Genomic DNA, 11773 nt, shown 5'->3' with positions numbered 1-11773 from the left:
CCCGGTTTTCCACATTTATAACAAACTACATTGGCATAACTTGCTCTGACACTACTTGCTCCGCCATTACTCGTTCCGACACCATTTGTTCCTTTCGTTCTATTAACCCCTGGTCCGTAGACCTCACACTTCGCCGCGCTATGACCATTTCTTTTACACTTGTTGCAAAATTTAGTGCAGAACCCCGAGTGATTCTTTTCACACCTTTGGCATAGCTGCTTCTGATTGTTGTTGTTGTTGCGGTTATTATTGTTGTTGGGATGATTGTTGTAGTTGCTGTTGTTGTTGTTGTTGTTGTTGTTGTTGTTGGGCCGTTTGTTGTAGTTGCGATTGATGTTGCGATTGTTGGGATAATTGTTGCGATTATTGTTGTAATTGCTGTTGTTGTTGTATTGGTGATTCTTATCACCGTTTTCCTCCCACTTTCTTTTGACTTGCTTCACATTGGCCTCTTCAGCAGTCTGTTCTTTAATTCTTTCTTCAATTTGGTTCACAAGTTTGTGAGCCATTCTACATGCCTGTTGTATGGAGGTGGGCTCGTGTGAACTTATATCTTCTTGGATTCTTTCCGGTAATCCTTTCACAAACGCGTCGATCTTCTCTTCCTCATCTTCGAATGCTCCCGGACACAATAGGCACAATTCTGTGAATCGTCTTTCGTACGTGGTAATATCAAATCCTTGGGTTCGTAACCCTCTAAGTTCTGTCTTGAGCTTATTGACCTCGGTTCTGGGATGGTACTTCTCGTTCATCAAGTGCTTGAATGCTGACCACGGTAGTGCGTACGCATCATCTTGTCCCACTTGCTCTAGATAGGTATTCCACCATGTTAACGCAGAACCTGTGAAGGTATGCGTAGCGTACTTTACTTTGTCCTCTTCAGTACACTTACTTATGGCAAACACCGATTCGACCTTCTCGGTCCACCGTTTCAATCCGATCGGCCCTTCGGTTCCATCAAATTCCAAAGGTTTGCAGGCAGTGAATTCTTTGTAGGTGCATCCTACACGATTTCCTGTACTGCTAGATCCAAGGTTATTGTTGGTATGTAGCGCAGCCTGTACTGCGGCTATGTTTGAAGCTAGAAAAGTACGGAATTCCTCTTCATTCATATTCACGGTGTGTCGAGTAGTCGGTGCCATTTCCTTCAAAATAGTTAAATGGAACAAGTTAATCATACAGAATATTAAGAGTAGTTAATAGTATTTCGTAGCATAATATGAACTCATTTATAAAAGATTTTTCTTCATATTAGCGTTTTATAAGTTTAAATTCGGGTAGTACCTACCCGTTAAGTTCATAGTTAGTAGCTAATATACAATTCAACTACTACAATTCTATATGAAAAACTGATTATAATAATATTTCGCGTTCAAACTTTTATACAATATTTTACAAACTTACAATACCGCTTATTTTACATAAAGCATGAAATATAGCACACAATAACTTTGATACAAGATAGTTGTGAAGACAATTCTAGCTAGTACACAAGTCGTTCAGCAAAGGCAATAAAGACACGTAATTCATACGTCCAGAAACAAGTCATGCATTCTGGTTTTACTAGGACTACTTCCCATCCTTGGTCTTGTGCAACATAACCGTTATGGCCGTTGATAAGACAGCGTGTTGTAACGTCATCAAAGGGACGAGGGTTACGTAATGTCCAACAGTCCCGTAATAATCTAAAAACCTCATTTCTTACCCCAATTACCGACTCCGTCACTTGTGGAAACGTTTTGTTTAATAGTTGTAGCCCGATGTTCTTGTTCTCACTTTGGTGAGAAGCGAACATTACTAATCCGTAAGCATAACATGCTTCTTTATGTTGCATGTTAGCCGCTTTTTCTAAATCACGAAGTCCAATATTCGGATATATTGAGTCAAAATAATTTCTTAACCCGTTGCGTAAAATAGCATTTGGGTTCCCCGCAATATATGCGTCAAAGTAAACACATCGTAACTTATGGGTTTCCCAATGTGATATCCCCCATCTTTCAAACGAAAGTCTCTTATAAACCAAGACATTCTTGGAACGTTCTTCGAATGTCTTACAAACTGATCTCGCCTTAAATAGTTGTGCCGAAGAATTCTGGCCGACTCTAGACAAGATTTCATCAATCATGTCTCCGGGTAGGTCTCTTAAAATATTGGGTTGTCTATCCATTTTGTGTTTTTAAACTGTAAAATAGACAAGAGTTAGATTCATAAAAAAAATACTTATTAATACAAGCAATTTTTACATATATCATAAAGCATAAGAACACTATATTACATATATTACACCACACGAATACAACTATCTTATTCCGACTCGCTCGTTTCTTCTTCTTCAGTTTTGGTTCATTTTGCCAAGTTTCTAGGGATATATGATGTTCCCCTAATACGAGCCGTCGTTGTCCACATTGATTTAGAAAAACCTGGTGGTTTAGAGGTTCCCGGGTCATTGTTACAACTTAAGGACTTCGGGGGTTGACGATACATATAAAGTTCATCGGGGTTGGAATTAGATTTCTCTATTTTTATGCCCTTTCCCTTATTATTTTCTTTTGCCTTTTTAAATTCAGTTGGGGTAATTTCTATAACATCATCGGAATTCTCGTCGGAATCCGATTCATCGGAGAATTGGTAATCCTCCCAATATTTTGCTTCCTTGGCGGAAACACCATTGACCATAATTAACTTTGGTCAGTTGGTTGAGGATTTTCTTTTACTTAACCGTTTTATTATTTCCCCCACCGGTTCTATTTCTTCATCCGGTTCCGATTCTTCTTCCGGTTCCGATTCTTCTTCCGGTTCCGACTCTTCTTCCGGTTCCTCTTCGGGAACTTGTGAATCAGTCCACAAATCATTCCAATTTACATTTGACTCTTCATTATTATTAGATGAGTCAATGGGACTTGTTCTAGAGGTAGACATCTATCACATAATATCAAACACGTTAAGAGATTAATATATCACATAATATTCATATGTTAAAAATATATAGTTTCCAACAAAAATGTTAAGCAATCATTTTTAAAGAAAACACGGTCGAAGTCCAGACTCACTAATGCATCCTAACAAACTCGATAAGACACACTAATGTAAATTTTCTGGTTCTCTAAGACCAACGCTCGGATACCAACTGAAATGTCCCGTTCTTATTGATTAAAAACGTTCCATATTAATTGATTTCGTTACGAGGTTTTGACCTCTATATGAGACGTTTTTCAAAGACTGCATTCATTTTTAAAACAAACCATAACCTTTATTTCATAAATAAAGGTTTAAAAAGCTTTACGTAGATTATCAAATAATGATAATCTAAAATATCCTGTTTACACACGACCATTACATAATGGTTTACAATACAAATATGTTACATCGAAATCAGTTTCTTGAATGCAGTTTTTACACAATATCATACAAACATGGACTCCAAATCTTGTCCTTATTTTAGTATGCAACAGCGGAAGCTCTTAATATTCACCTGAGAATAAACATGCTTTAAACGTCAACAAAAATGTTGGTGAGTTATAGGTTTAACCTATATATATATCAAATCGTAACAATAGACCACAAGATTTCATATTTCAATACACATCCCATACATAGAGATAAAAATCATTCATATGATGAACACCTGGTAACCGACATTAACAAGATGCATATATAAGAATATCCCCATCATTCCGGGACACCCTTCGGATATGATATAAATTTCGAAGTACTAAAGCATCCGGTACTTTGGATGGGGTTTGTTAAGCCCAATAGATCTATCTTTAGGATTCGCGTCAATTAGGGTGTCTGTTCCCTAATTCTTAGATTACCAGACTTAATAAAAAGGGGCATATTCGATTTCGATAATTCAACCATAGAATGTAGTTTCACGTACTTGTGTCTATTTTGTAAATCATTTATAAAACCTGCATGTATTCTCATCCCAAAAATATTAGATTTTAAAAGTGGGACTATAACTCACTTTCACAGATTTTTACTTCGTCGGGAAGTAAGACTTGGCCACTGGTTGATTCACGAACCTATAACAATATATACATATATATCAAAGTATGTTCAAAATATATTTACAACACTTTTAATATATTTTGATGTTTTAAGTTTATTAAGTCAGCTGTCCTTGTTAGTAACCTACAACTAGTTGTCCACAGTTAGATGTACAGAAATAAATCGATAAATATTATCTTGAATCAATCCACGACCCAGTGTATACGTATCTCAGTATTGATCACAACTCAAACTATATATATTTTGGAATCAACCTCAACCCTGTATAGCTAACTCCAACATTCACATATAGAGTGTCTATGGTTGTTCCGAAATATATATAGATGTGTCGACATGATAGGTCGAAACATTGTATACGTGTCTATGGTATCTCAAGATTACATAATATACAATACAAGTTGATTAAGTTATGGTTGGAATAGATTTGTTACCAATTTTCACGTAGCTAAAATGAGAAAAATTATCCAATCTTGTTTTACCCATAACTTCTTCATTTTAAATCCGTTTTGAGTGAATCAAATTGCTATGGTTTCATATTGAACTCTATTTTATGAATCTAAACAGAAAAATTATAGGTTTATAGTCGGAAAAATAAGTTACAAGTCGTTTTTGTAAAGGTAGTCATTTCAGTCGAAAGAACGACGTCTAGATGACCATTTTAGAAAACATACTTCCACTTTGAGTTTAACCATAATTTTTGGATATAGTTTCATGTTCATAATAAAAATCATTTTCTCAGAATAACAACTTTTAAATCAAAGTTTATCATAGTTTTTAATTAACTAACCCAAAACAGCCCGCGGTGTTACTACGACGGCGTAAATCCGGTTTTACGGTGTTTTTCGTGTTTCCAGGTTTTAAGTCATTAAGTTAGCATATCATATAGATATAGAACATGTGTTTAGTTGATTTTAAAAGTCAAGTTAGAAGGATTAACTTTTGTTTGCGAACAAGTTTAGAATTAACTAAACTATGTTCTAGTGATTACAAGTTTAAACCTTCGAATAAGATAGCTTTATATGTATGAATCGAATGATGTTATGAACATCATTACTACCTTAATTTCCTTGGATAAACCTACTGGAAAAGAGAAAAATGGATCTAGCTTCAATGGATCCTTGGATGGCTCGAAGTTCTTGAAGCAGAATCATGACACGAAAACAAGTTCAAGTAAGATCATCACTTGAAATAAGATTGTTATAGTTATAGAAATTGAACCAAAGTTTGAATATGATTATTACCTTGTATTAGAATGATAACCTACTGTAAGAAACAAAGATTTCTTGAGGTTGGATGATCACCTAACAAGATTGGAAGTGAGCTAGCAAACTTGAAAGTATTCTTGACTTTATGAAACTAGAACTTTTGGAATTTATGAAGAACACTTAGAACTTGAAGATAGAACTTGAGAGAGATCAATTAGATGAAAAAAATTGAAGAATGAAAGTGTTTGTAGGTGTTTTTGGTCGTTGGTGTATGGATTAGATATAAAGGATATGTAATTTTGTTTTCATGTAAATAAGTCATGAATGATTACTCATATTTTTGTAATTTTATGAGATATTTCATGCTAGTTGCCAAATGATGGTTCCCACATGTGTTAGGTAACTCACAAGGGCTGCTAAGAGCTGATCATTGGAGTGTATATATCAATAGTACATACATCTAAAAGCTGTGTATTGTACGAGTACGAATACGGGTGCATACGAGTAGAATTGTTGATGAAACTGAACGAGGATGTAATTGTAAGCATTTTTGTTAAGTAGAAGTATTTTGATAAGTGTATTGAAGTCTTTCAAAAGTGTATAAATACATATTAAAACACTACATGTATATACATTTTAACTGAGTCGTTAAGTCATCGTTAGTCGTTACATGTAAGTGTTGTTTTGAAACCTTTAGGTTAACGATCTTGTTAAATGTTGTTAACCCAATGTTTATAATATCAAATGAGATTTTAAATTATTATATTATCATGATATTATCATGTATGAATATCTCTTAATATGATATATATACATTAAATGTCTTTACAACGATAATCGTTACATATATGTCTCGTTTAAAAATCATTAAGTTAGTAGTCTTGTTTTTACATATGTAGTTCATTGTTAATATACTTTATGATATGTTTTCTTATCATAGTATCATGTTAACTATATATATATATATATCCATATATATGTCATCATATAGTTTTTACAAGTTTTAACGTTCGTGAATCACCGATCAACTTGGGTGGTCAATTGTCTATATGAAACATATTTCAATTAATCAAGTCTTAACAAGTTTGATTGCTTAACATGTTGGAAACATTTAATCATGTAAATATCAATCTCAATTAATATATATAAACATGGAAAAGTTTGGGTCACTACATTTAAGACGCCACAATGTCATGGGAGTGGAAGTGTCGCGGTGTTCAAGACACCACTCATTGTATTGAATGAAGTGTGGATTCGTCGCGGTGTTTAAGACGCCACATTGTTGTAAGGGTGAGTTAGTCGCGGTGTTTAAGACATCACCCGGGGACTAGTGATTACGCGGTGTGTAAGTAACACTAGTGGATGTTATGAACTCCAACGGTCTTGTAAGTACCGTTTCCCTTGTTCGAATCGGTTAACCAAGGTTGCGTGAATTATGTAGTGAAAGTGCTTAATTATGAATCGTATGCTATTGTATTATTAGCTACTTGTGGAATTGCGGATATTGGTATATGCATATTATTGTTGCATGATTGTCGAATTGTTGATCCCGGGTATGAGGTTGCGTAAGTGATGCAAGTAGGTAGATTATATATGTATATGTATAATTATTATGCTCACTAAGCTTTGCTTACCCTCTCGTTGTTTACCTTTTTATAGGTTCGTGTGTGGATAAGGGTAAGGGCATTACCTTGGATTGAGTTTCCCGCTTCGATGATTAAGAAGCGCTTTTGGTTTTGGCTTGGAGTTTGACCGAGATTTGGGTAGTTTAACCCCAAACACCATGCTCGTTGTGTCGTTTGGCAATTAAACTTTTGTGGTCGAAACTCTAATTTGTATTAAACTTGTATTCTTACACTTAGTGGCAAATTGGGCACGTGTGGGCCCCACTTTGTAAAACTCGCTCAAACCTTAGTTATGTGCTAGTTTTACATATATTAATGTACGGTTAAAAGCGTTTTGGCTAAATGTGTCGGGAAGTCGCTCATCTTTTTCGCATTAAAGGCAACCGGCAACAGCCAGCTTTTGCGCGGCGCGCAAGCCGGGGCGCGCGGCGCGCAAACAGTCTGCCAGCAAAATTTTTTTTTAGCTAAAATTTAACGAGGTTTAGTCGGTGGTTGGTTTGGGTCGTCACACATTTATTCCGAATACCGTTAAAAAGAAAGGTTTCTTAAATCAAGGTGGACCTCTTAACAGAGACTTGTAATCATACAATGTATCTGATAATTCAATCATTTGATATTATCTCTTAATTCCATCGATAATTATTTTAAATATATTTTGAAACAAATACGTTCATGTAAAGTATTATACGTCTAATACTTTGTTAACGTTTTCAAGTTATATTATATACACATATACATATATAATCATTCTCGTTCATATAATGGTTCGTGAAGCATTGGAATTTGGTCGAGGTTAAATGAATGTATGAACATAGTTTAAAATCCTTGAGATTTAACTTAACAAACTTTGCTTATCGTGTCAGAATAATGTAAAGATTAAAGTTTAAATTTGGTCAGAAATTTCCGGGTTGTCACGATAGGCAATAATCTTTTCACGTTGCATTAAAACACAACCAAAGCCTTGCTTTAAGGCATCGCAGTAAACAACAAAATCGTCAGAGCCTTCAGGTAAAGATAGAATCGGGGCTGTGGTCAATTTCTCCTTCAGAACCTTAAATGCAGATTCTTGTTCTTCGGACCACTCAAATTTCTTCCCTTTGTGAGTTAATTTTGTAAGGGGTTTAGCAAGGAAGGAAAAATTCTTTTATGAATCTTCGATAATAACCGGCAAGTCCCAAAAACTGACGAATATGCTTCGCAGTCCTTGATATCTCCCAGTTTTGAATAGCGGTAATCTTAGCTGGATCGACATGTATTCTATTACTATCAACAACATGTCAGAGGAATTGTACGGTTTTGAGCCAAAACTCGCACTTTGAAAACTTAGCGTAGAGTTGTTCCTTTCGTAAGAGTTCAAGAATTATGCGCAAATGATGCTCATGTTCCTTCTCACTCTTTGAGTAGATTAAGATGTCGTCAATGAAAACAATGACAAATTTGTCGAGATATGGTTTGCAGACACGATTCATAAGATCCATGAACACGGCAGGAGCATTAGTTAAGCCAAAAGGCATGACACAAAATTCATAGTGCCCATAACGAGTACGAAAAGCAGTCTTAGGAATATCGGATTCCTTGACCCTAAGTTGGTGATAACCGGACCTCAGATCAATTTTTGAATAAACGCTTGACCCTTGAAGTTGGTCAAATAGATCATCAATACGCGGTAATGGATAACGGTTCTTAATAGTAAGCTTGTTAAGTTCGCGGTAATCAATACACATCCTCAACGTACCATCTTTCTTTTTTAACGAATAGAATAGGAGCTCCCTATGGGGACGAGCTTGGACGAATGAAACCTTTATCCAATAGTTCTTGGAGTTGGTTGGAAAGTTCCTTCATTTCGGAAGGTACTAAACGGTATAGTGTTTTAGCAACATGAGCAGCACCAGGAGATAAGTCGATCTGAAATTCAACTTGTCGAGGAGGTGAAAGACCAGGAAGATCTTCAGGAAATACATCAGGATAATCTCTAACTACCGGCACATCATCAATAAGCTTTTCCTTTGGTTCGACTATCTTAACATGGGCTTATATCGCTGGATAACCTTTTATTAAGGTATTTACGGGTTTTGATGCAAGAAATGATGTTGAGCTTGAAACCATTCTTGTCGCCTTGAATGACGAGAGTCTCTCCATTTACCAACAGAATGTTAACGGTCTTATCGAAACACAAGATTGCAGCATGTAATGGACGTAACTAGTCCATTCTGACTACGACATCGAAACTTGCTAACTCAACCGGCAAAAGGTCAATCTTAAATTCTTGGTCGGCTAGTTTTAGATTACAGTTCTTATAGATGTGATCAACATTCATAACTTTTCCGTTTGCAACCTCTACTAGTCGTTTAGTTTCTAGGGGTTGTGGTCTCTCAGTGAATAAGGTACAAAATTCACTAGACACGTAACCCTTATCGGCACTCGTATTGAATAAAATGTTTGCGTAGCAATTATTGACGAGAAACGTACCCGTAATGACTTCATATTCTTCACGGGCTTCCTCAACCATTATGACAAACGCACGGCTCTTCGCATTGGTGGTATTGGCTCCAGTAGCAGGGGTATCTTTCTTCTTCGGGCAGTGAGGACTAATATGCCCCTTCTCTCCGCAGGTGTAACAAGTAGGAGGATCTTAGCAGGAACAAAAGCTTTATCTTTCGGAGGAGTCTTACAAGTCTTAGCTACATGTCCCACCTTCTTACATAAAGAACAAGTAGCAGTGCACCACCCTGGGTGATGCCTTTCACAATGAGCACAATAGGGCTTAGTCCCTATATAACCGGTCCTAGTATTATCAGTAGGTTTCTTAGCAATATTCTGGTTTGAATCCTGAGATGGCTAAAATTTTCATTTACCATCACTACTCTTAGTATCAACTTGCTTACTAGCCAAAGCTCTTCTTCTTTTGGCCATCATCAGATTTTGAGCCATGAGAATCACGGCATCAAGGGTAACCTTCTCAGCAGCGATAACATTTCCCTGAACATCCGCAAGGAGACCTTCAATGTACCTTTCGATCTTTCTCGGCTCAGTAGGAAACATTTCGGGACACAAGGTAGAAAGCTCAAGAAAACGATTAGTGTAGCTTTCAATGTCGGTACCCCTAACTTTGAGTTCCCAGAACTCGGCTTCAAGCTTTTGGACTTGACTTCTAGGACAAAACTTAGTAACCATCATACCTTTAAGTTCATCCCATGGGGTTGCATTAGCATTATTGATTCCCACAGACTTAGTATGAGCGGTCCACCAAGTCAGAGCATTGCCAGCTAATGAACTAGTGGCATATTTAACTCGGTCATTGTCCCCGCAGTTGCAGACATGGAAGATGGACTCTAGTTTTTCGAACCATCGGACTAGTTCAACGGCCTCTTCACTTCCCTTGAAAGCGGGAGGATTGCAGTTCATAAAGTCCCTATAAGAACAAGGTTGTGGTTGATTGTCAACATGATTAGGTTGGACGTTGCCTTGGGCGACAGCAAGTAATTGTTGAAATTGCTCATTAGTCAACACAATATTGTTAACGGTAGGTGTGCGAGCCATGATGCTTCACTACATAAAAGTGAACATAAATTTGATAAGTTGACAAGTTATAAGTTTGAGCAATTACAAGTATGATAAAAATAAAGTATTGATATCAACATGATATAAATGAAACACTTTATATTATTAGAAACGAGGCATTAAATAAGCCTTTTTACTACACGGGTTGAATATAGAAATAGTTTTAGGCAAAGCCTTTACATAATTAGGAAATAAAAGAATGGAAAAACAAATGCCGCGTTCACTTCTTCTTCTCAGCCTCCTTCATAAACTTCTCTACTTTCTCATTCTTCGCCTTTTGCTTCTCATAAAAGAACCCGAGATTATCATAGAGATTAGTAACACTACTATTGACTACATTGCATTCGTAGTCTCTTAGAGCAAGTTGGTGTTTGACACGGTTTTCCTCCATCTTCAATCTAAAGTTGACATCTTCTCTTAGATAAGCGAGAGATTGCTTCCCCCATCGGGCACTTCTTTCACTTTCATATTTCACCAACTTTATCTCTTTCTTTAACTCAGCATTTTCCTCCAATAGTTTCTTGATTGCTAGGTCTTTTTCATCCATTCGAGCCTCGAACCTTGCAACATGGCGAAGCAATCCATCAAAGTTCTTCTCGGTAGTTTTTCGCAGATTCGTGATTTCACACATAGCATTATAGTTATCGTAGGAAGGAGATCGGGCTCTTTTCTTAGACGGGTCATCTTCTTTAAAATCAGCAGGGCGTTTCCCTTTACTTTCCGATCTTGGAGTCGGGTGGTATTCGGGAGACTTAGATGAATCTTGGAGAGTGTTTGGGCTGTAGTTCAATGGTGGTGAGTCAGGACCATAAAGAGGGCTTCGGACTGGTCTTGCAGTTGAGGAGTATCCAATATCTTCTTCAGTGGCAGGTTTGAAGTGAGTCATTACTTCAGATGGTTTGAAGAGAGTTGTTTTGTTGGTTTGATTAATGCTTGACATCCTAACATTAGGAAAGAGACTTTGATTAGAATTTTAAGCCAAGATTATTAAAGCAAAGTTGTTAAGATCATAAGGCAATCCTAAGTGCTTTAAGTCTAAGGCGGGAAAGGTTATAGTTTCCTAGATTGCTAAGGCACCCTAGCTAGCAAGTAAGGAACATATAAAGATGCAATCCTGGTTCTCTATAACAGCTTGGTTACACTCTGATACCAATCTATCACACCCCCAATTAGGGCCTGGGTGGATGTGACATTAATATCAAAAATACCAACATATTATATAATGAGAACGACACTATATGATAAAAACAAACTTTATTGAGTACGCAGTGGAAAATAGAATGTCGTTACAATAATTGAAATTGCAAGAATATAAATAAATGCATAAATAATAAATGTGACTCTTTCTTTAAGTCCTAGAGTCCAAGTAGCATC

This window comes from Rutidosis leptorrhynchoides, chromosome 3 (genome assembly GCF_046630445.1).
Source record: "Rutidosis leptorrhynchoides isolate AG116_Rl617_1_P2 chromosome 3, CSIRO_AGI_Rlap_v1, whole genome shotgun sequence".
In the NCBI taxonomy this organism is placed as follows: Eukaryota; Viridiplantae; Streptophyta; class Magnoliopsida; order Asterales; family Asteraceae; genus Rutidosis; species Rutidosis leptorrhynchoides.
This window is presented reverse-complemented; position numbering follows the sequence as displayed.